This window comes from Palaemon carinicauda, chromosome 5 (genome assembly GCF_036898095.1).
Source record: "Palaemon carinicauda isolate YSFRI2023 chromosome 5, ASM3689809v2, whole genome shotgun sequence".
NCBI classification, from domain to species: domain Eukaryota; kingdom Metazoa; phylum Arthropoda; class Malacostraca; order Decapoda; family Palaemonidae; genus Palaemon; species Palaemon carinicauda.
This window is the reverse complement of record NC_090729.1, coordinates 116,473,559-116,478,558: the sequence shown is the minus strand read 5'-3', so window position 1 is coordinate 116,478,558 and position 5,000 is coordinate 116,473,559.

Genomic DNA, 5,000 nt, shown 5'->3' with positions numbered 1-5,000 from the left:
TACATAATAAAGATTAAGTATCCAGATATATTTATTTATATATTATGTGTATATAATATATATATATATATATATATATGTGTGTGTGTGTGTGTGTATGTGTAATTCAGTCACGCTCATCGATAAGATAGGGGGAGAGAAGTAGTCATACCCTGTTTATTGTCTTTTATTAATCTCATTCAAATTACTCTTAATCTTTGACATAATCTCTTCTAACTCCGGATAGCTAAGTTGGTAGCGTCGCAGGCTTCTGTTTCAGAGGTCCCGAGTTCGCGTCCCCGCCAGGTCGCGAATAGTGTGAGATCTTATACTTGGGATACTCCCCAGGGTGGCACCTAGGGGGGAGGTTAGAGGGGGCTAGTGATAGTCCCTGCTGGCTTATGGTTGCACGAGGAGAATGATGTAGATCGTCTCAGTGGAGACCTAAAACCCGCAACTTTAACTTTTTAACTTTATTGTCTGATACAGTTTAAAATCGAAATACTGGAAAAAAATTATTGTCTTCTTCTCCTTCTTCTATACGAGATAATAGGGAAATTAAATTGGTCTCGCGGTCCTTATAGAATTAATCAAATAATAGGTATCATCTACTGACAGTTAATGAACTGAAGATTTTATTATTATTATTATTATTATTATTATTATTATTATTATTATTATTATTAGCTAAGCTACAACAATAGTTGGAAAAGCAAGATGCTATAAGCCCAAGGGCACCAACAGGGAAAAGTAGCCCAGTGAGGAAAGGAAACAAGGAAAAATAAAATATTTTATGAACAACACCACCAACAGAATAAATATTTCCTATATAAACTATAAAAACTTTAACAAAACAAGAGGAAAAGAAATAAGACAGATTAGTGTGCCCCAGTGTTCCCTCAAGCAAGAGAACTCTAACCCAAGACAGTGGAAGACCATGGTACAGAGGCTATGGCACTACCCAAGACTAGACAACAATGGTTTGATTTTGGAGTGTCCTTCTCCTAGAAGAGCTGCTTACCATAGCTAAAGAGTCTCTTCTACCCTTACCAATAGGAAAGTAGCCACTGAATAATAACAGTGCAGTAGTTAACCCCTTGGATGAAGAGCAATTGTTTGGTAATCTCAGTGTTGTCAGGTGTATGAGGACAGAGGAGAATTTGTATGGAATAGGCCAGACTATTCGGTGTATGTGTAGGCAAAGGATAAATGAACCCTCACCAGAGAGAAGGGTGCAATGTAGTACTGTCTGGTCAGTCAAAGGACCCCATAACTCTTGGGAAAAAGGAAAGGAAAGTAAAATTAGTTTAGTTCATTATCACTTAGATCGATTTTCAATATTGATTTATATATAATAAATAAAAACATGAAAAGGTAAATTAAAATTTTAGGTGTCGTTCATTTTTATTACAAATTCATGTTTGAGAAAAATCCGACTTTTCCTGAAATAAAAAATAAAAAACTATGTATACTGAAAAAAAAACTATGTCTATACTGAAAATTCTTTTTCTGAAATTAAAAAAAAAAAATAGGTATATTGAAATTTGTATTCAAGATTTATCTGGGCTTGCTTATACCGGAATTTATTTTCTGAAATATATAAAATAGGTACATTGAAAAAATCTTTCCGAGATTTATTGGGACCTGACTATATAGGATTTTTTTTTCTAGAATGCAAAGAGTAGCTATAGTGAATTTTTTTTTTTTTTTTTTTTTTTTTAGGGGGCTTTTCATACTGATATTTTCTTCAAATATCTTCTGGAATGTTCTGAATAATGATACCACTGCCTGGTCTTCAGACTCTGTACCACTGTCTTGGGTTAGAGTTCTCTTGCTTGAGGGTACACTCGGGCACACCATTCTATCTAATTTCTCTTCCTCTTGTTTTGTTAAAGCTTTTGTAGTTTATATAGGAAATATTTGTTTTAATGTTGTTGTTCTTAAGATTTTATTTTTCCTTGTTTCTTTTCCTCACGGGGCTATTTTCCCTGTTGGGGGCACCTGGGCTTACAGCATCTTGCTTTTCCAACTAGGGTTGTAGTTTAGTAAATAATAATAATAATAACAACAATAATAATAATAATGATAATTCTTTTGCTCTATTAAATCTTTATAATTAATCTACATAATTGTTGCTTAATTAGCTATAATTAGCCTCTGGCACTCCCATGAATTCCTAATAATGCAGCTAATTTAAACAATCTTCCTTTTCCTTTTATAAACATGTCCTGATACTTAACTCTGAAAGCCAATAGTGTTTGAAGAACATAGTCTTCTGAAGGTTTTATTACCACCGCCAACGAACTTGGAAGGAGGTTATGTTTTACCCCTTGATTGTGTGTTTGTTTGTGTGTGAACAGCTTCCTGACCACAATTTTAAATGTAATGAAATTTGCATGGATCAACTGTTATGTAAAAAGCTTGAAATGATTGAATTTTGGAAGTTCAAGGTCAAAGGTCAAAGTCACGGTCAACTAAAATGTCTAATTCACTTAATCAGCTATAAGTTTGGACATCGTTGTCAAAGAGACTTCAAACTTGGTTCATATTTTAAGTGCATGAAAATCCCCGTCAATTAATACAGGTTAAGACTCTCTCTCTCTGTCCCTTTAGAAGGGGGAGAGGGGTTAGTCCTACCCTGGTGAAAGGGTGGTGCATGTGCATTTGTGCATATCTATCTTGATATTTATTCGTCATTTTTGACGGGTAGCGTACACTAGTAATACTAACAGAGTATATACATAGCATATACATCAAAACATTATGGAAAAATAATGTATATATACACATATACATACAAGTAATTTTCCTCAATTTAAAGGCAATTGTGGATTTGATTTCACCAAACACATTTTACCCTTTGCGCGTATTGCTCCTCAATTCTAACCAGGTACTGTACATAGCTATTTTCGCCTTAACGTTATTCGCCTTATATGTCTCTCTTGTAAATGTACATATATACACACACACACACACACACACATATATATATATATATATATATATATATTTTATATATATATATACATATATATATGTATATATGCATTAATACACACACACACACACACACACATATATATATATATATATATATATATATATATATATATATATAAGGTCTAAATCACACCCAGATAAGAAAACTTTCCCTGTTGGAGGCCTAGAGCTTGTATCATCCTGCTTTCCCAAATAGGGTTGTAGCTTACCTAATAATAATAATAATAATAATAATAATAATAATAATAATAATAATAATAATAATAACGTTCTGTTAGCTACACTGTAAGTAATATTACAGTTCACAGCTGTTATCTCTTGACTTACTGGCAGAGAAATCGTCATGACCTAATTAACTGTTATTGCTATCAAACTAAAAAAATAAAATTGTTAACTCACCTACATGACAGGTCGCATGATATTGGTACAAATAAAATGTATAATTAATTAACGGAGAGAATAGTTCACCTGATCAGCAATGGAGATTCTTTTTAATTACTCAGATGAATTTTCTTCATTTTGGCGTTCAAAGGTGAACACAAAGTGATATTGCTTAATTGGTTTATGACTGGTAGCAAATAACAATGTAGAATTCCTCTTCGGTCTTCTTCTATTAACGGGTAGACCGCAGACCCAATCGGCTGCCCAGCCTGACATCGCTTTAGACCCCGGTAGCGTATGTTCACGTGTTGTACCATTCACCAGCGTTCTTCCTCCCAGCAGCGAGGAGTCCTGGCGCGGTTAGGTAGACAGTTCGAGACGTGCGAGATGTCTGTTATGTTTTTATTACAGAACACTCTCCTTTATATACAAAAAATCAATGCAACAGGAAATTTCCTGTTCAACCGACACCGCAACGGTTAACAGTTAACGGTGAGAAAAACACACACATTATTTCAGGTTCAATGCAACAGGAAATTTCCTGTTCAACCGACACCGCAACGGTTAACAGTTAACGGTGAGATAAACACACACATTATTTCAGGTTCAATGCAACAGGAAATTTCCTGTTCAACCGACACCGCATCAGTTAACAGTTAATGGTGAGAAACACATACATGTTATTTCAGGTTCTTTTTAGTGCGAGGGGAGAACGAAGATACAAGCATAATATATACACAAAATGAAATGTCGTTACTATGTACGATCGTGTGACAAACGGTTGGTATGGTTCTCTTGCTTGAGGATACACTCGGGCACACTATTCTATCTCAGTTCCTCTAGTTTTTCTTTCTTTTTTTATAGGAAAGATCTAATTAAATGTTGTTACAGTTTTTGAAAGGGTTTATTTTGATTGTTCATTAATTCTCTAGAAGTTTCTTTATTTTCTTGTCTACTTTCCTCACTGGGCTATTTTTCCCTGTCGGAGCCCTTGGGCTTAACGCATCGTGCTTTTCCAACTAGGGTTGTCGCTTAGCTTATAATAATAATAATAATAATAATAATAATAATAATAATAATGATTATTATAATAAAAATAATAATAATAACAATAATAATAATAACAATAATGATAATAATAACAATAATGATAATAATAATAATAATGATTATTATAATAACAATAATAATAATAATGATAATGATAATGATTATTATTATTATAATAATAATAATAAAATAATAATAATAATAATAATAATAATAATAATAATAATAATAATAATAGTGACGTTTAACGGGTTCATATTTCCATGCATCTTTCACCATCTTGTCACCATAATCTTCAAAGCCAAGAAATACTTATACAACGAATCAAGAAAATGTAAGATGTTCGTTAAGCTAATGCCACACAAGATAACGAGAGTGACATCAAAGAACGGCTATGAATAGAAGCGCTGTCACCCTCAGAGCATTCCAGGATGATTCCAGGATGGCTTCCAGGATGGATTCCTTTGACATGCTGGAATCATGGAATCTTCTCATGTTTTTATTAAAAAGAGAACTAAGAGACTTTAGGTATTCGCAGAGGACTCTAGCTGGAAGTAGCCATAATAACCATCACTCTTCTATTAAAAGCT